Source organism: Musca domestica, unplaced genomic scaffold (genome assembly GCF_030504385.1).
Source record: "Musca domestica strain aabys unplaced genomic scaffold, Musca_domestica.polishedcontigs.V.1.1 13, whole genome shotgun sequence".
Taxonomy (NCBI): Eukaryota; Metazoa; Arthropoda; class Insecta; order Diptera; family Muscidae; genus Musca; species Musca domestica.
Window position 1 is genome coordinate 1,007,678 of NW_026712172.1, and position 20,886 is coordinate 1,028,563.

General features: G+C 36.8%; 1 protein-coding gene across 15 annotated transcripts in view; it reads left to right on the forward strand.

The window, feature by feature from the left end:
• The first annotated feature begins 1,138 nt into the window (after nucleotides 1–1,138).
• LOC109613991 (uncharacterized) overlaps nucleotides 1,139–20,886 on the forward strand; it is a 60,300-nt gene continuing 40,552 nt past the window's right edge. For 8 of the 15 annotated variants that reach the window (XR_009341553.1, XR_009341550.1, XR_009341551.1 and 5 more), the window contains exons 1-8: nucleotides 1,139–2,045; nucleotides 2,114–2,185; nucleotides 6,706–6,760; nucleotides 7,700–8,434; nucleotides 13,536–13,683; nucleotides 13,752–13,823; nucleotides 18,054–18,108; nucleotides 18,199–19,173. The gene's annotated coding sequence lies outside the window, so the exon portion shown is untranslated. Of the gene's footprint in view, nucleotides 2,046–2,113; nucleotides 2,186–6,705; nucleotides 6,761–6,828; nucleotides 7,647–7,699; nucleotides 8,435–13,535; nucleotides 13,684–13,751; nucleotides 13,824–18,053; nucleotides 18,109–18,198; nucleotides 19,174–20,886 lie in introns of those variants that run through there. The other 7 variants (XM_059118481.1, XM_059118478.1, XM_059118477.1 and 4 more) reach the window with 7 other exon arrangements.

Sequence of the window (20,886 nt, forward strand, 5' to 3'; positions counted from 1 at the left end):
ACACTCACCTCATCACCTTTAGGATTCCTCCCTGTTTACCAACAAATTAACACATATTATCTTTTAAATAACAACTGCATTAAAACATTTATTGATACAAGGATTTCTTAATTCTAATTTTGTATCTTGCCTTTACAGGCTATTATCCCTATATGGATTTTCTAACACCAGAACTAAAGTAATCATCTTACACCAGAACTAAAGCAATAATTAGGTATTCCCGTCGAGGCTATAAAGGGGACCTAAATTATATTTAGTCGACCAATTTCTTCTTTACGAAATTCTTACCCTAAGAAGGCTCACTTAAGAAAGAAAGAATATGATATTATTTACTACGTAAAATTCTTTTCTAGCATTCTTCAGGAAATTACACTTAAAAAACAGGTGATCGGCATTAAAAAATCCTAACAATTAAAAACCAAGTACTTATAACTAGAAGAAACACGCAGACAGCACATTAACACACAAAAATTATTTTTTTAACGACACAGCTCTGTCACAAGGATTGGCAACACTAACATTTCTTCTTGAATGAATGAAATAGTCGTCTTAAGCTAGGAACACAATTGGATCGAACGACGAATTTCGCCCTACGCGGCGACAAAATGAGCCGCGAAAATTCGTCGTATGGAACACAATACCGACGAAATTATAAAACAGCTGATGAAGTTGTTTACTTTTTGCTCATTTGTTGACTACAATGAATTATACAAGAACACATAATTCTTTACGTTTTCTATTATAATTTCACTTATGTCCATCTTCTCTATTATAAATTCACTGATATCCATCTTCACTCAGGCGCAAGTACACAAATAAATAAACAAATTAATTATGTTTTTTTTATACGAGTAACAGATAGTAGAGTGACCATAACAAATTTTAAAGTAAAAAGTAACTTTATTTACTAAAACACATAAAATTCGTACAAGTATGGCCACCTTGTACTGTTTTGTTCGCCGGTCGCCGGCGTATGAAATAGAAATAAAGCTAATTGAGTTCGCGGCGACCGACGAAATTTTCGCCGGTGCCGTGATTGTGTGCACTTCCATATACACATATGTGTTTTATTTTTGACGACGAACATACGCCGCGAAAAAATTCGTCGTTCGCTCCAATTGTGTTCCTAGCATTACGCATTTAATGTGCACGGTTGTTACTCCAGTGCCCTAACGTCGAAGTCCAAAGGTCTGGCAACATCAAAATCTCTTGGTGAATGGATGAATGAATGAAATAAGAAGAAATACAATATTTACATCCACCTGAACTCTACTCATATTCGTTATATTCCTTGTTCTTATAATTATGTCTATTTTTTGCTCCATTGTTTTCAGATTTTCCGTGACATCACTGAGGCCTTGACACCAGTAGTTTACATTTGTAAAAAGGGGTTTTGGGCAAAACCAAATTTCTTCGCAAATGTTTAAACAATTTCCAACTTTCTTCACAAAGACAAAGAAATTGCACTGAACTAATAAAATAATTACAAATGATCCCGAATATCTGCCAACAATCTAGTGATGTGGTCATAAACAAATTACTGGTCCATTTCACCAGGCAACACTTAGAAATAAGACTATTCTAAGATGACCTAGTGCAGTTGAAAAAAAAAAAAAACTAAATTAGACCTTATACGGTTGCCCCAACAGTCCAGGGATCCACATCTGCGACCTTGTAATCAACATCGATTTTACCAGATGTTGACACTTGATGCTTTATTGCATTAAGGGTATGGCAATCAAGAGAAATTATTTCTCTTGGCTTATTTAAATCGAGAACAAAACAGTGTTAAGTCATTATTTATACAAATATTTTTATCCATTTGCTTTATAAATTATTTTGGCAAACATTCATGTTTAAAAACAATTAAATGGAATCGTAAAATATAAAGAAAAACAGAATTATAATTTTCTTTAAATTATCTCTTTTTTCCGGCTCATGTTCTAGAACACGGTTTTGAGCAGGGCTGCAACAAAGAGGTAAATGCTCGGGTCCCATCACCGAGAGTCGGGAAAACGTTGTGTTGCGGAATTTGAATTTTTGTGGTTGAGTACTTTTAACTCATTTACTGAACATATATTCACTAACAATTGTGTTTTCTACACACTTCCAGGATTCAATGCAACGCCCACTATCAAACAAAAGGGTTTACTCCATCAGTTCCCGATATGCCAAAATCATGCAGGTAAGTTTGTTTCGATTATCGAAAGATTATTTGGTTATGCTTGGACGGTTGGGAATGACCTAGCCTAGTGGATGGACAGACAGACGGACAAATCCTGTTCAAAAAAAAAAAAAAAAACACTTAAAATCGAATTTGCCGGGACCGCATCACAATATGATTATGTATATTTCAATTAGTTCAATAATCGAATTTGTGGTAAGAAAATAATCTAATTGCATATCTACAATCCATTCATCTCAATATGGCCCACGGTGGTCCACGTAACTAACTTATTGCCTGACTTTCAATCCATTTAAGGACGATACGAGATTTTTTTTCCTTCGAATTCTATCAATATGTTTGCAACAAAATTAGTCGCTTCTTTCGGTGTATCACTACTGGATTAGTATATACATCCCCTCCGTAAAATCGCACTTCCATTTTTACGTTTTAAGTTCTTTCACATGACAGGTCCCCAAAGTCCTGCCTCTTAGGTTTTCAATTTTATACATGTTATTTCCTATAGGTTTGACTATTCGATATTTGAGGTACTTACGGAAGAATTTTGCGTTAATATTGTTCCCAAAATCGCTTAACACATGGTTTCTATGATTTTAAAAAATTTTATTTATAAAATTATGAATGAAAATTTCCATAAAATAATAAATGTCGTTTGATAATGAATTATCATACCCCTGTTATTAATTCCATACATAATATCGCAAAAGAAAATAGTTGGACACAAGCAAAACTAAGAATAAAATGTTGATTTCCAAAGAATCATTAAACGGCACCGGGACACATGCATAAATCTTCCTGTCCAAATCAGTTTTTGGTAGAACAAATTTTCCAATTTTCTGATATTCCACTGGTGAGCAGGACGGAAATCTTCCTCATTAAACCTTCTTATAAAAACGTCCAAAAACTGTGAATGCCAAATGAAAGTGGAAGCCTTTACGAGTTCTTTCCCTTATAACATGTTCCTCAAATCAGTTTTTGGTAAAACAAATTGTCCAATTTCCCGATATTCCACTGGTGGTCAGGACGCAAATCTGGCTCTGGGAACCTCCTGAAAATTGAAGCCGAATTAACACAGCTGCTTGTACAATGAACCATGGCATAATTGCAGAATTTAAAACAAAGGTACCTCCTAAATACAGTTTTTTTTTTCTTTTGGTGTCCCTTTTATGTTAGAACATATATGTGTGTATTGTTTTGAATAAACAAGAAAAAATTGAAATTATTTCGAATTTAGATGCAACAGAAATGTGGAATTTATGCAGACGTTAGCGGGAAACAAAATACCTAATTTTGCGATAAAACGATATTGTCAATGTATCTTACTTCAAATTTGTAGAAAACCCCAAATATTCCATTGATATTTTGTAGATTTTCCCCAATATTTACTATTTTGTGAAATATGTAACATAAACAAAACAAATTGTTGCATGTTTAAAAAGTAAGACTTTTTTGTATTTGATATATTATCGTTCACAAGTGCTGATGCATCTACCTGTATTCAGCTACCATTGTTGCGGTAACAACGTTACCTAAAATTTGACGTAGCGCACACAAATATTCAACCTATCCACTATGGAAAAGTGTTTTGTGGCCGTATTTCCCAAATGCGCCAGGTCCATGGGAGAATGAAGAAGGCAAAGACTGCAATCAAATGTTCACAATTTTTCAAAATATTTAATTTGACAACAGCTCATTGTCAAAATTTGAACTTTTTAATCCAGGATGTATACACAAATCAGAGATGGGAACCCGCTCTCTATGCAGTGAAATTTGACAAAGTAAATTACATAAACTGCAGAGATGGATAACAGAGGTGGCCCGTCGCATATTATGCGTATCTGACATACGTTTCCGAAGTATATTACACATTCAGAAAAGTCGTAAACCTACCGTATAAAACTAGGTTTTCGACAAAATAAGGAACGAAATGAAAACCCGTTATTCTTTAATTTCAAAGACATAAATAATTCTTTTAAAATACATATAAAATCAAAGGTATCTAAACAGGTACATACTGTTATTAAAATTTATTTTCATTTTCGCTGCAATCAGTATCCTCTATTAACATCGAGACGTCTTTTCTTTCATTAATTCTAAAAGAAAAATAAACTTCTAATAATTTCTGTTGTTGAAGCTGGTATCATCAGTAGTTTTTTGCAAGTATCGCTAATTATTTGTGTCTATTTGCAGCCAATTCCTGGAATAGCCAAAGTGTAGACGTTTCATCCGATAGTAAGGCAACAAATCTTGATGCATTTTTGTATTCTGAATATAACTGCAAACCATCTTCATCAAGATTTTCTAGTAAAAAGTCTTCAACTTTTTGCTTTTGCTTGGCTCCAGCCTTTCACCCTTATATAGCGGATGCAAAACATTTGCTGTGAGGTTATATTTATTAAAGACATTACTCATTCTACATCTTGCGGGGTGCGTCTTATACAGTGTTAAGCTTAAAAATGAATAAATTAACAAGTAAAAAAGCTGTAAGTTCGGCCGGGCCGAACTTTGAATACCCTCCACCATTTGGTACAAATTTGGCAATTTTCAAAAAAATTAAATCCGTTAAAAATTCTGTTAAAATCTTATGGCAAGCTATTACAATATTCAAATGCGAAACTTGAAAAATTCTTTATAATGTAGCTAAAATCATCAAAATACCGAATATAGGGTGGTACCATGGGGGCTATATAACATGGACCTGCACAGACAATTTTGTAGCATATTCTGCAGTATCCATTACGAACTTCAAATACCAAATTTGAAATAGTTTCGATAAATAATGTCTCTAAAATCATCAAAATACCCAATATCGGGAGGTTTCATTATGTGGGGGCTATATGAAGACATGGACCTACATGGCTCATCTTCTGTCTTGGGATGTAGTATCCATTACGAACTTCAAATGCCCAATTTAAAAAAATTCTGGTAAATAATGTCGCTAAAATCATCAAAATACTGAATATAAGGAGGTAACGTTATATGGGGGCTATACGAAAACGTAAAAAAAGTCCTGCAGACATAATACACATTTCAGTAAAATTTTATCAACATACTTCATTACGTTCGGAAGGTAGAGTGATTTCCACAGACGGACGGGCATTGCTAAATCGACATAGAATTTTAATGTTAATCCAGAATTTATATACTTTGTAGGGTCTTAAATGTACATTTCGGTGTTACAAACGGAATGGCCAACTTAATATACCCTCCACACTATTGTGGAGGGTACAAAAAGAAGAAGAAGAATATTGCCAACCATCTGCAAAACAGCTGTTTTGTGCAACCGAATGCAAAAATGTCAATAGGAAGGAGAAGAAAAAAAAAAAAACATGAAAATCAAAAACTTCCTGGAAAATTTTCGTATGAAAATAGGACCGTTTAAATTTTCACTGGTGAGAAGATTGGATGTGTGGCTCCCGCCATCCGACAACAGCAAGCAAAACAAAAAAGCCGAATTGTTTTTAAATGTTTTTTAATGCGTTTATTAAATTTTCTTTTTGTTTAAAAATAATTATTTAAACAATTAAACTTAAACAAAGATTAAACGAACCCTACTTCATCGAAGACAAATATTGAGACACAAAACTAGTTATGATCCCTGTTAGGCGGTGCTAAAGGGGACCTTCCGGTTAGCTAGTGGTATCGAGTTCTCAACCCGTCCTCTCCTCTAGACCATCAGGGCAAACATGAGTTGAACTTTACAAGACAAAACAAGCATACTTTTACACACAATAAACCTGCTTTGACAGGGGAGAATTTGTGTTGTACTCCCACATTTTTCCCTCCCAATCATGGTTTCCTCCCCCTTTAAATATTATTGGAAACCCCACATTACACACACACTCACCTCATCACCTTTAGGATTCCTCCCTGTTTACCAACAAATTAACACATATTTTCTTTTAAATAACAACTGCATTAAAACATTTATTAATACAAGGATTTCTTAATTCAAATATGTATCTTGCCTTTACAGGCTATTATGCCAATATGGACTAAAGCAATCATCTAACACCAGAACTAAAGCAACAATTAGGTATTCCCGTCGAAAGAATTTGATATTATTTACTACGTGAAACCCTTTTCTAGCATTCTTCAGGAAAAATAAATTACACTTAAAAAAACAGGTGTTCGGCATTAAAAAATCCTAACAAATTTCTCTCTCCGATCTTAGCAACGATCGATATTACTATAGTGGCTTACCTCTTTTCAATGTTATTCACTTATCCTTTATTCTTTTTAATGGTGTGATTAAGTGGGTGTTCGGGATAATTTCGCCACCAGACTAACCAGAATAGATTAATTGTTGACGTGTTTACTGGTCAACTCGGCACAAAGGCACTTAGTCCTCAATTCCCGACCCAAAAGAAATCACGACATTTTAAAAACAAATATAAATGAATGTACCCATTAAATGTCAGATGTACAGAGCGGCCATTTTAGCTCTCGCTAACCCACTGAACATACCCCACAACTTAGCCAACATAGGGTAACACTCTTTTTGTCTATCGCTTTTTCAGGCAACCCCAGTAACACAACCATCTCTGCGCCAAACAGCTTACAACAACTTCATTGGTAAGTATTCTTATTGAATTAAAATTTAATAAGCGTTCCAGGGTAACGGGATCGTGTAAATTCTTCAGGTGTTAGTGTCAGTCGCACACCTACATAGTCATACTACGCCTTTGATGTACACAGTTGTTACTCTAATGCCCTATCATCGTTGTCACAAGGATTGGCAATACTAACATTTCTCCTTGAATGAATGAAATAGTCGTCTTATGCTAGGAACACAATTGGAGCGAACGACGAATTTCGCCCTACGCGGCGACAAAATGAGCCGCGAAAATTCGTCGACTGATGAAGTTGTTTACTTTTTGCTCATTTGTTGACTACAATGAATTATACAAAAACACATAATTCTTTACGTTCTCTATTATAATTTCACTTATGTCCATCTTCTCTATTATAAATTCACTGATATCCATCTTCACTCAGGCGCAAGTACACAAATAAATAAACAAATTAATTATGTTTTTTTATACGAGTAACAGATAGTAGAGTGACCATAACAAATTTTAAAGTAAAAAGTAACTTTATTTACTAAAACACATAAAATTCGTACAAGTATGGCCACCTTGTACTGTTTTGTTCGCCGGTCGCCGGCGTATGAAATAGAAATAAAGCTAATTGAGTTCGCGGCGACCGACGAAATTTTCGCCGGTGCCGTGATTGTGTGCACTTCCATATACACATATGTGTTTTATTTTTGACGACGAACATACGCCGCGAAAAAATTCGTCGTTCGCTCCAATTGTGTTCCTAGCATTACGCATTTAATGTGCACGGATGTTATTCTAGTGCCCTAACATCGAAGTCCAAAGGTCTGACAACACCAAAACTCTTGGTGAATGGATGAATGAATGAAATAAGAAGAAATACAATGTTTACTTCCACCTGAGTAATATCCTTTGTTCTTATAATTATGTCTATTTCTTCGCTCTCTTTTTTCAGATTTTCCGTGACATCACTGAGGCCTTGACACCACTAGATTCCATTTGTAAAAAGGGGGTGTATAAGTTCGATATGTTCCACCACTTTCCAATACTCGTCAATCACGGATGCTAATTGGCACACTGGCATCTCCTCTACAATTCCCTTGGCGGATCGCCGCTGGGTATTGGTTGTTGGCGGTAGGCTCACCTTGTTCTCATTGGAAGTAGTTGTAGTTGTAATAATATACAGACATGGGACCCTCAGCGGTCACTCAGAACCTCTGCGTTTACTTGTCTGTATTTGCATATGTATTAGAAATAGACAAGGGATCCACTGCGATCACTTAGAACCTCTGCGTTCACTTGTCTCGTAGAAACGGAAGCATAAACACACGGTATGTTCGATATGTTCCACCACTTTCCAATACTCGTCAATCACGGATGCTAATTGGCACACTGGCATCTCCTCTACAATTCCCTTGGCGGATACCGTAGTGAGCGGATCGCCGCTGGGTATTGGTTGTTGGCGGTAGGCTCACCTTGTTCTCATTGGAAGTAGTTGTAGTTGTAATAATATACAGACATGGGACCCTCAGCGGTCACTCAGAACCTCTGCGTTTACTTGTCTGTATTTGCATATGTATTAGAAATAGACAAGGGATCCACTGCGATCACTTAGAACCTCTGCGTTCACTTGTCTCGTAGAAACGGAAGCATAAACACACGGCCTCTGTCGCCACCCCAATTACTAAAGGTAATGCTGTCGTTTGAAAAGAAAGAAACCTAATAAAGCATAAATTATATTAAGTATTAATACTAATTTATCTTTGTTTCATTTCTTGTACATTTTCTTTCCTTTACACACCACACGCGCGAATCACCCGCATCGCACCCACATCTCTCATCTACTCATCATTCACCTCACATCACATAATAACTCTGGGGAGTATCGTTGCCGCTATCGAAGCCTTCTCCCCACTCCCCTGAGTTAATCATTGGTCGCATCGAGCCGGATTGAAGCCATGCCCTTGTCGTTGCTCCCTTTATTGGATGAAGAAGTCCTTCTCTCTCATCATAATCATCAACATATTAGACTAAAAACCAGGTACGTAAATTCAGATCTCTATTTGAAGTGAGCTACCCGTGGTTTAGTGCATATGTCAATTGTTTTTATTCGGAAAAAACATAATATTGGTCGAGCTTCAATCACCCTTCGCGTGTGTTATTGTAATTTGAATACAGTCCACTCTCGTTGCATTAAATTGCATTCGTTGTGCTGATCAACCTACGTTGCGTTCATCATACATGTGCCTTTCGTTTAAAAACAAGTCAGTTGGCCGACTCGTATTAACACTTCTTGTGTTAATTAAGTGCATTCCCCTACAACAAGTAGTTCTGTTGTTATGAAAATAGTTAGCTTTCGTTGTACTGATCATCCGTCGTCGCGTTGATCATACAAAAATATTTGGTGCTCTTGTTCCGCTTCGTTCGTTATTTGTATTTCTAACCCTCATTTCAAATGTTAAACCCTTTGTGAGAATAGAAAGTATCCCCCTCGCTGTTGCTCTACTCCCACGCCTTAGTTGAAGAAAAATTTGTATCACCACAGCATATATGCACATTCTTTTATATTTGGTCGTTTGGTTTATTTGTTGTTCAATTTCTCACCAACCAAACGTTCGCTGTTGTTATCCCCCTTCACGTTTCAAAGGTTGAGCCCTTTAACGAGAATTGTTTGTTTCTAATTAGCAATAACAACACACTTGTAATAACAGTGCATCCATCTGTCGGTTGGTTACTTTGTCGTCGTCACTAACGCGCATTTATTGTTGTTGCAATTATTCTTCGTTTGTTTCTGTCAATTCTTACTTGAGAATTTGCATTGCCAAAATTGCAACAAAAATATTTCATCATTCCACGCGCCCTTTTTAGCGTCGGTTTGATATACTGTAAAAGTAACAACAAATTGTTTTGATCTCCAACTCTCACTGTTGGATCGTTTGTGGCGTCGCTTGTTGTGTGGGTGCTTAGCTGCTTACGCATAGTCATTTCTCTGCCGACGTCGCTTGTGTTTTATTCCTCTTTGTGCGATATCCGTTGATGGTTCGGCACAGTGGGGTAAAACAGTAAAAATTGTGAATTTTTGTCATTTATTTTAGAATCTATTTTTTGATAATCTATTGAAATATTATCAAGTGGTTGTAGGATTTTTGGAATTTTTGGACAAATTCACCCTACAGTCGGCGTTCTTTGCACATATACGAGAAACATTTATATTCGTTTTTGTGGCTATTTTCGTACATTTTGGTCAATTATTTAATTGTTGTTTGTAAAATTGGTGGCTCTTCGTGGGGTTTTGGTATTTTCGGAATAAAACACCCTACTTTTGGCATACACTAAAAATTCTTGTTAAAAAAAAATCTTAGTTTGTTTGCCTATTGGAGCAATTTTAGTCTTTTAAATTTCGTTTTTGTCGCATAGCAAAAACTTTTCTTAAGCTTTCTCTTATTTAACTCTGTTGTAACATTTACAACTATTTGAAGTATTTGGAGGTTTTTATTTGTGGAAATTTCTTATTTCCTTTGGACTTTTTTTTTCTTTTCATTGCATATCAAGTTTTTGTTATAAATTTAGTAATAAAATGTCGATCACTCCGCTCACACGTTTTTCTAGAGCCGCTAACATTGTCCTGAAGAGTGTAGAATATTTCGAACAAATTGATGCCACAAAGTTCACGGTTTACAGCCTCGAAATTCGACTTTCGGAAATTCGAGAATTGTGGGAAAAAGTGCTGAACACATACACTGAGTGTAAGATCTACCTCACGGCATCCGAGACTGCACAGGCTGATCATTTTGATGTCGTTGAGGATAAATACAACAATGCATTTATTGCATACCATTGGTGTTTGACCACCATAAAGAAGCACCTTGCCCGCCTAAAATCTCCAATTAGTAATAATTGTTCGTCTGCTGTGGCTCCTCTGTCCTCATCTCCAGAAGAATCTATTATTTCCCTCAATAATGTAGTTGTGACACCACCTTCAGGCTTGCTTTCGAGCGAACCTCTCTCATCGGTTCCTGTGCAGTCTGCTTCTCCAAACGTCAATACTTGCTCCAAATCTTCTGCCACCAATACTTGCTCCAGTCCTCCTTTCGAGTACAATAATTTCGCCTTACCTCCACTTGACATAGAAGTCTTTGCTGCAGATTTTGTGTCTTGGGCCACCTTTCGTGACCTGTTCACCACACTATTTGTAAATAAGTTTCCCCTTAGCGTGGAAAGCTTTGTCGGATGCGTATGATAATAAGCGCATCGTGGTGAATAGTCACATAAAAAGTTTGTTTGATATTCCAGTTTTAATGTTTGAAACTTGTTCGGGATTGAAAACTATCCAACGTGGAGTAAATAGTTGTCTTGCTGCAATGGCCGTCTATGACGTCGCCACGGATCAGTGGGATCCAATTCAGCAGCGCTTGCCTTTAACAACCTTGACGTTGTGGGAGCAAAGCATCAAAAATAAGTCGTTGTTGCCTTCCTGGCCAGACTTAGATGCTTTCCTCACAAACAGAATACAAACTTTGCAGTGTATTCAGAGCATACATAAAAATCCGCCCACAGAAAGGTCCTTGCCCAAAATAGTCACTTCTCCTATTCCCTCGAATAAGTCATTGTTGTCAAAGAATGTTACTCTTCAAAGACCTGCAAAGAAAACGTTGTCATCAAAGAGTGTTTCACCTCATTGCTCCCTCACTAGATCGTTGGCATCCAAGCATGTTCGTACATCTAGTTCAATCATTAAAAAGTCATTGGTACATGAATCAAAATGTGTTGCTCCTTTTCCTCGGCCAAACACTTATTGCCCAATTTGTCCTAACCAAAGTCATATGCTCCGACTTTGCTCACAGTTCAGAAAACTTTCGTTTGAGGGCAAATTCTTAATTGTGAAAAAGAATGAACGTTGTATCAACTGTCTCTCATGTGGCCATGTAGTGAAAAATTGTCATAGCACAAATAGTTGCAAATCTTGCAATCAAAGGTATCACAGCCTTCTTCACCGGCCACAAATTAGTAGATTTGTTGCAGAATCATCATCAAACCCATCTATGGTATCTACTAACATTAAACAGAGTAAATCTTCACCTTCCTGCATGTCTTTCCAAACACTCGATTTAAAATCCAAGAATTTACCTCCGGTCTTTACCAAAGTCAAAAGTCGAGATTTAAACCCCCCTCTGGCTTTTACGAAGGTCAAAAGTCGAGGACCTAAGTCTTCTAAAACGCACCCACTCTCTGCAAAAAATAATTCGAATGACCAGTCTCCCAACACCATTGAAGATCACGTGCTCTTGAAACTGCAGTAGTAAATATTGTTCACAATGGGAAAAGTTATACTGCTCGTGCTATAATAGACCATTCTTCAAAGGCATCTATTATAAGTAAGAAACTTAAAAATGCACTTGGTATTTCAACTTGTTCTTTGACAAACAAATCTAAATCGGCATCGCCGAGAGAAGTTTGTTCTCTTAAGTTGTCTTCCCCTAGAAACGCATCTAGAATTGTGGAAACAAAAGCGTTAATCTTGGTCAAAGGAAAGTTGTTCTTGTCACCATATACTTGTAATTTAAAGACTCGAATTCCTGATCTGGAATTAGCGGATTCTTTCGATGACAGCCCAATTGATTTGCTACTTGGCGCTGACCTATACCCTAAGATTATTGAAGCTGAACCGTCCAAATTTGTTTTAGATTCGTTGCTAGCCCAAAAGTCTATTTTCGGGTATATCCTCACCGGTTCAGAACCTCCCGCGACTGTAACATAATCTCACACCAAAAATTGAAGTCGACCATTTCTTAAAATGATGTATATCGCTTAAAATTTAAAAGTATCTTATGCACTAAAGACTGAAATTGTAGACCGAATCTATTGATAATTCATATCGCGTTGATAATTTGAAAATCTGCAACTATAGCTCACTTAGGAATCTGAATTTACGTTCTCTCCTAACTTAATATAACACTTTATGATATAGATTGCTAGACTCTTAGTTCTAGCAAGGGGGCCGGAATGTATAAGTTCGATACGTTCCACCACAACTTTCCAATACTCGTCAATCACGGATGCTGATTGGCACACTGGCATCTCCTCTACAATTCCCTTGGCGGATACCGTAGTGAGCGGATCGCCGCTGGGTATTGGTTGTTGGCGGTAAGCTCACCTTGCTCTCATTGGAAGTAGTTGTAATAATATACATACATGGGACCCTCAGTGGTCACTCAGAACCTCTGCGATGACTTGTCTGCATTTGCATATGTATTAGAAATAGACAAGGGATCCTCTGCGATCACTTAGAACCTCTGCGTTCACTTGTCTCGTAGAAACGGAAGCATAAACACACGGCCTCTGTCGCCACCCCAATTACTAAACGTAATTCTGTCGTTTGAAAAGAAAGAAACCTAATAAAGCATAAATTATATTAAGTATTAATACTAATTTATCTTTGTTTCATTTCTTGTATATTCTCTTTCCTTTTCACACCACACGTGCGAATCACCCGCATCGCACCCACATTTCTCATCACATCATCACATCATTCACCTCACATCATAATAACTCTGGGGAGTATCGTTGTCGTTGCCGCTATCGAAGCCTTACTCCCACTCCCCTAAGTTAAACAGGGGTTTTGGGCAAAACACGAATTTCAAATTTCTTTGCAAATGTCTAAACAATTTCCAACTTTCCTCACAAAGACAAAGCCATTGCAGTGAACTAATAAAATAATTACAAATGATCCCGAATATCTGCCAACAATCTAGTGATGTGCTCATAAACAAATTACTGATCCATTTCACCAGGCAACACCTCAGAAATAAGACTATTCTAAGATGATCTAGTGTATTTGAAAAAAAAACTAAATTAGACCTTATACGGTTGCTCCAACAGTCCAGGGATCCACATCTGCGAGCCGGGAAAACGTTGTGTTGTGGAATTTGAATTTTTGTGGTTGAGTACTTTTAACTCATTTACTAAAAATATATTCACTAACAATTGTTTTTTCTACACACTTTCAGGATTCAATGCAACGCCCACTATCAAACACAAGGGTTTACTCCATCAGTTCCCGATATGCCAAAATCATGCAGGTAAGTTTGTTTCGATTATCGATAGATTATTTGGTTATGCTTGGACGGTTGGGAATGACATAGCCTAGTGGATGGACAGACAGACGGACACATCCCGTTCAAAAAAAAAAAAAAAAAAAAAACAATTTTCCTTCATTGCCTATATGAGGTACGCCTTAAGATCGAATTTGCATGGACCGCATCACAATATGATTATATTTATTTCAATTAGTTCAATAATCGAATTTGTGTAAGAAAATAATCTAATTGTATTTCTACAATCCATTCATCTCAATATGGCCAACGGTGGTCCACGCAACTTACTTATTGGCTGACTTTCAATCCATTTAAGGACGATATGAGAATTTTTTTCCTTCTTTTATTTATGGTTTTAAACCATTTGATTTATACTTCGATTTAGTAACTAGTTACCAACAGAACACCGACAACAAATAACCAAACTTGTTATGGCTTTTAATTTCGCCCATTTTTCGAATTCTATCAATATGTTTGCAACAAAATTAGTCGCTTCTTTCGGTATACCACTGCTGGATTAGCTTATACTTCCCCTCCGTAAGATCGCACGTCCATTTTTACATTTTGAGGTCTTTCACATGACAGGTCCCCAAAAGCCTGCCTCGTAGGTCTTCAATTTTATACATGTTATTTCCTATAGGTTTGACTATTCGACATTTGAGGTATTTACGGCAGAATTTTGCGTTAATATTGTTCACAAAATCGCTTAACACATGGTTTCTACAATAGGCTTCTTGACCTGGTGTAAAATTTACTACCCGTGCCCGTTCATTATAGCGTTTTGCACTTTTTCCGTAATCCTCGTGTAAATTTTTGGCAGTATTTTGTCTGATCAGCTTTCCTATTTAATTAATTTATTCTGTGATTACACAGTGATTGCAGCTGTCTAGCTAATCACTACCATTGGTATACATTTCATACCCAAACAGGGCAAAAAATGAATTCACTCCCGAGGCTGAATGTATGGATGACCTTAGTGCGCATTCGATATCTGATAAGTATGTATCCCATTCTCTATGGTCCTCTTCCAAGTAAGCCCGAATGGCAGCTAATACGGATTGGTTCACTCTTTCGGATGCATTTCCTAAAGATTTCTTGTACTAAAAATTGAATAGCATTATTTGTAGGGGACTCATTCATGGCTTTGAGGAAAACAAACTTGGACAAATGATCAACAACAATAAATATATGGGTGTTTCCACTTTTCGACCTTGGGCATTTTCCGAGGAAATCCATACATACTTTTTGAAACGGTCGTTCGGTAACTACTTCATTTCCTATAGTTGACTGCATACTTCTTTTTAAAGACTTCGTTTCTTTACAAATCTTACAATTGCTAACGAATAATTTGACTTGCTGCGCCATTTTGGGAAAATAATAGAATTCCTTAAAGCGATGTAATGTTTTAGCTATCCCACATTGCGCACATGTTACTTCGTTTTGTGCTTTTTCAATGAGAAGATGCCTTAAAGATTCTGACACCCATAATTTCCAAGGCATTTCTTGTTCCAGTTCGGAGTCAATATCTAACTTGGTACGTTTAAATATTAAACCTTTTTCTATTTTTATGTCCGTTAGCATAGCTTCATTTTTTGTACTAGATTTAGCAGGTCTTGGTACTCTTGATTTTGGAATTCAGCGGTTTCAAAATCAAATAGATTATCTAACAATTCTAAATACTCCACTAATTCTAGGCGTGACAACATATCCGCAACGACGTTATCCTTTCCTTTTCTATATTCAATATCGAAATTATATCCTTGAAGCATTAGCGACCATCGAGCGAGTCTACCACTTAAGTCCTTCACTCCCATCAACCATTTCAAATTAGCATGGTTCGTTATGCCGGTGAATTTCATTAGTTACACATAAGCCCTAAATCGCCAAACATTCTTTATAATTAAATACAATTAATTAAACAACTAAACTTAAACAAAGATTAAACGAACCCTACTTCATCGAAGACAAATATTGAAACACAAAACTTGTTATGATATCTTGTTAGGCGGCGCTAGAGGGGACCTTCCGGTTAGCTAGTGGTCTCGGGTCTACGGTTCTCAACCCGTCCTCTTCTCTAGACCATCAGGGCAAACATGAGTTGAACTTTACTAGACAAAACAAGCATACATTTACACACAATAAACCTTTGTTGACAAGGGAGTATTGGTGTAGTACTCCCACATTTTGCCCTCCCAACCATGGTTTCCACATCTCCCCGCTTCAAATATTATTGGAAACCCCACATTACACACACACTTACCTCATCGCCTTTAGGATTCCTCCCTGTTTACCAACAAATTAACACATATTTTCTTCTAAATAACAACTACATTAAAACATTTATTAATACAAGGGTTTCTTAATTCTTATTTTGTATCTTGCCTTTACAGGCTATTATCCCTTTATGGAGTTTCTAACACCAGAACTAAAGTAATCAAAAAACAAGTAAAGAAGCATTAATTTCGGCAGGGCAGAATTTTGAATTCCCTCTACCATTTAGAACGAATTTGGAAATTTTCGAAAAAGATAACACCTACGTGCACCTACATAGGCATTGCGTGTCACATGCCATTACCATATTCAAATGCGAAACTTGAAACGGTGAATAATGTAGCTAAAATCATCAAAATACCGTACATAGGGAGGTACCGTTATATCGGAGCTATACGAATACCTGGACCTGCATAAATAATTTTCTGTCATAGGCTGTAGCTTCCATCACCAACTTCAAATACGACATCTTAAACAATTTCGGTGAGCATTGTACCTAAAATCACCAAAATAGCGAATATAGGGAGGTACTGATATATGGGCCTATACGAAGACGTCGACCTGCATAGAAAATTTTCTGTTACAAACTATAGTTTCCATTATTAACTCTTAGTAGGTAATTTGAAACTACTACGTTGAATAATGATGCTAAAACCATCAAAATACCGAATATTAGGAGGTACCGCTATATGGGAGCTATACGAAGACGTGGTCCTGCATAGACAATTTTCTGCATTTGGTATGAAGTATTTATTACGAAGTTCAAACACCAAATTTGAAACCTGCCTACTGGCAAAATAAACATTTGTGCAAAATATTAGCCTTCTATCTCAATTTGTTCGAAAGATAGCGTGATTACAACAGGCAGACAGACAGACGGACCGACAGACACACAGACAGACGGACGGTCAGGGCTATATCGTCTTAGAATTTTACGCTGATCAAGAAAATATATACTTTGTTGGGTCTGACATGAGTATTTTGAGGAGTTACAAACGGAATGACAAAAGTAATATACCCTCCATAGTATGGTGGAGGGTACAAAAAGCTAATGTCATCAATATTAGGTATTCCCGTAGAGGCTATAAAGGGGACCTAAAACGTATTTAGTCGACCAGCTTTTTCTTTACGAAATTCTTACCCAAAGAGATCTCATTGGAGAAAGATGCTAGTTTAAAAAATCCTAACAATTAAAAATCAAGTACTTATAACTAGAACAAACACACAGACAACACATTAACACACAAAAATTATTTGTTTAACGACACAGTTCTCAGAATTCTTTTATCTTAACACCTCCAATTCTGAGGGTTGGTATAACCGCCACGGAATTTCTCTCTTAGATCTTAGCAACGATCGAGGTTATCATAGTGGGTTACCTCTTTTCAATGTTATTCACTTATCCTTTATTCTTTTTAATGGTGTGATAAAGTGGGTGTTCTGGATAATTTCGCCACCAGACTACCCAAACTAAATGAATTTGTTGGCGTGTTTGCTGGTCAACTCGGCACAAAGGCACTTGGTCCTCAATTCTCGACCCAAAAGGAATCACCCCCCCCCCCCCCCCCCCCCTTTCGCTGTACTTGAGTCCAGTGGAAATCCATCGTTAACTCACAATAAAACCTCTACACGAAATTTAATAACAGTTACTTTAATCTCTTGCACCGTTTTTTTTTTTTTTGGTTTAAAAATTTTAACCACATATGTCCTTTTCTAATTTGTTTGGAATTTGGACGAAGCTTGCCAACAATAAAACAAAATTTATTTGCTACACCACAGGATATTATGAAACAACTACCCTTTAGTTTTCCGCGTTTTGTGTTTTATACCGGTTTCCATTTTCCCCTATTTCTCCTAATTTTCCATGGCATTTTAAAAAAACATATAAATGCCTTCAGCTACATTCATACCCCTCAACACTCTTTTTCTCTATCGCTTTTTCAGGCAACCCCAGTAACACAACGATCTCTGCGCCAAACAGCGTACAACAACTTCATTGGTAAGTATTCTTATTGAAATAAAATTTAATAATACCCAGTGGATTTTATAATTCATTCATTGAATTTTATAAATTATTCATTTCTCTTAGCTCGAGAGCGCCGCCGGCAATTGATTTGACCACGCAACAATACATCGATTATTGATGAGTGCCCCGTTCAAGGACTGATGTGCGTGGTACTACTTTACACACGTGGGGAACTCCCACTCCCTGATGTCTCAAGGCCGGGCTAACATTCCCGTCCCAAAGTGAGCGTCCCATGGTAACGGGAGCGTGTAAATTCTTCAGGTGTTAGTGTCAGTCGCACACCTACCTAGTCATACTACGCCTTTGATGTACACAGTGGTTACTCTAATGCCCTATCATCGTTGTCACAAGGATTGGCAACACTAACATTTCTTCTTGAATGAATGAAATAGTCGTCGTAGGCATTTAATATGCACGGATGTTACTCCAGTGCCCTACCATCGAAGTCCAAAGGTCTGGCAACCAACATCTCTTGGTGAATGAATGAAATAAGAAGAAATAGAAGGGGTTTTGGGCAAAACACGAATTTCAAAATTTCTTCGCAAATGTCTAAACAATTTCCAACTTCCCTCACAACGATAAAGCCATTGCAACGAACTATTAAGATAATTAAAAATAATCCCGAATATCTGCCAACAATCTAGTGATGTGGTCACAAACAAATTACTGGTCCATTTCACCAGGCAACACCTCAGAAATAAGACTATTCTTAGATGACCTAATGTATTTGAAAAAACTTTAAGCCTTATACGGTTGCTGCAACCGTAACCAACACCGATTTTACTATATGTTGACACTTGATGCTTTGTTGCATTAAGGGTATGGCAATAAGGAGGTAAATTCTCGGGACCCATCGCCGAGAGTCGGGAAAACGTTGGGATGTGGAATTTTGAATTTTTGTGGTTGAGTACAATTACTAAAAAAATATTCATTATCAATTGTTTTTTTTTTTCTACACACTTCAAGGATTCAAAGCAACGCCAACTATCAAACACAAGGGTTTACGCCATCAGTTCCCGATATGCCAAAATCATGCAGGTAAGTTTGTTTCGATTATCGATAGATTATTTGGTTATGCTTGGACGGTTGGGAATGACATAGCCTAGTGGATGGACAGACAGACGGACACATCCCGTTCAAAAAAAAAAAAAAAAAAAAAACAATTTTCCTTCATTGCCTATATGAGGTACGCCTTAAGATCGAATTTGCATGGACCGCATCACAATATGATTATATTTATTTCAATTAGTTCAATAATCGAATTTGTGTAAGAAAATAATCTAATTGTATTTCTACAATCCATTCATCTCAATATGGCCAACGGTGGTCCACGCGACTAACTTATTGGCTGACTTTCAATCCATTTAAGGACGATATGAGAATTTTTTTCCTTCTTTTATTTATGGTTTTAAACCATTTGATTTATACTGCGATTTAGTAACTAGTTACCAACAGAACACCGACAACCAACAACCAAACTGGTTATGACTTATATTTTCGCCCATTTTTCGAATTCTATCAATATGTTTGCAACAAAATTAGTCGCTTCTTTCGGTATACCACTACTGGATTAGCTTATACTTCCCCTCCGTAAGATCGCACGTCCATTTTTACATTTTGAGGTCTTTCACATGACAGGTCCCCAAAAGCCTGCCTCGTAGGTCTTCAATTTGATACATGTTATTTCCTATAGGTTTGACTATTCGACATTTGAGGTATTTACGGCAGAATTTTGCGTTAATATTGTTCCCAAAATCGCTTAACACATGGTTTCTACAATAGGCTTCTTGACCTGGTGTAAAATTTACTACCCGTGCCCGTTCATTATAGCGTTTTCCACTTTTTCCGTAAGCCTCGTGTAAATTTTTGGCAGTATTTTGTCTGATCAGCTTTCCTATTTAATTAATTTATTCTGTGATTACATAGTGATTGCAGCTGTCTAGCTAATTTGTAATCACTACCATTGGTATACATTTCATACCCAAACAGGGCAAAAAATGAATTCACTCCCGAGGCTGAATGTATGGATGACCTTAGTGCGAATTCGATATCTGATAAGTATGTATCCCATTCTCTATGGTCCTCTTCCAAGTAAGCCCGAATGGCAGCTAATACGGATTGGTTCACTCTTTCGGATGCATTTCCTAAAGATTTCTTGTACTAAAAATTGAATAGCATTATTTGTAGGGGACTCATTCATGGCTTTGAGGAAAACAAACTTGGACAAATGATCAACAACAATAAATATATGGGTGTTTCCACTTTTCGACCTTGGGCATTTTCCGAGGAAATCCATACATAATTTTTGAAACGGTCGTTCGGTAACTACTTCATTTCCTATAGTTGGCTGCATACTTCTTTTTAAAGACTTCGTTTCTTTACAAATCTTACAATTGCTAACGAATAATTTGACTTGCTGCGCCATTTTGGGAAAATAATAGAATTTCTTAAAGCGATGTAATGTTTTAGCTATCCCACATTGCGCACATGTTACTTCGTTTTGTGCTTTTTCAATGAGAAGATGCCTTAAAGATTCTGACACCCATAATTTCCAAGGCATTTCTTGTTCCAGTTCGGAGTCAATATCTAACTTGGTACGTTTAAATATTAAACCTTTTTCTATTTTTATGTCCGTTAGCATAGCTTCATTTTTTGTACTAGATTTAGCAGGTCTTGGTACTCTTGATTTTGGAATTCAGCGGTTTCAAAATCAAATAGATTATCTAACAATTCTAAATACTCCACTAATTC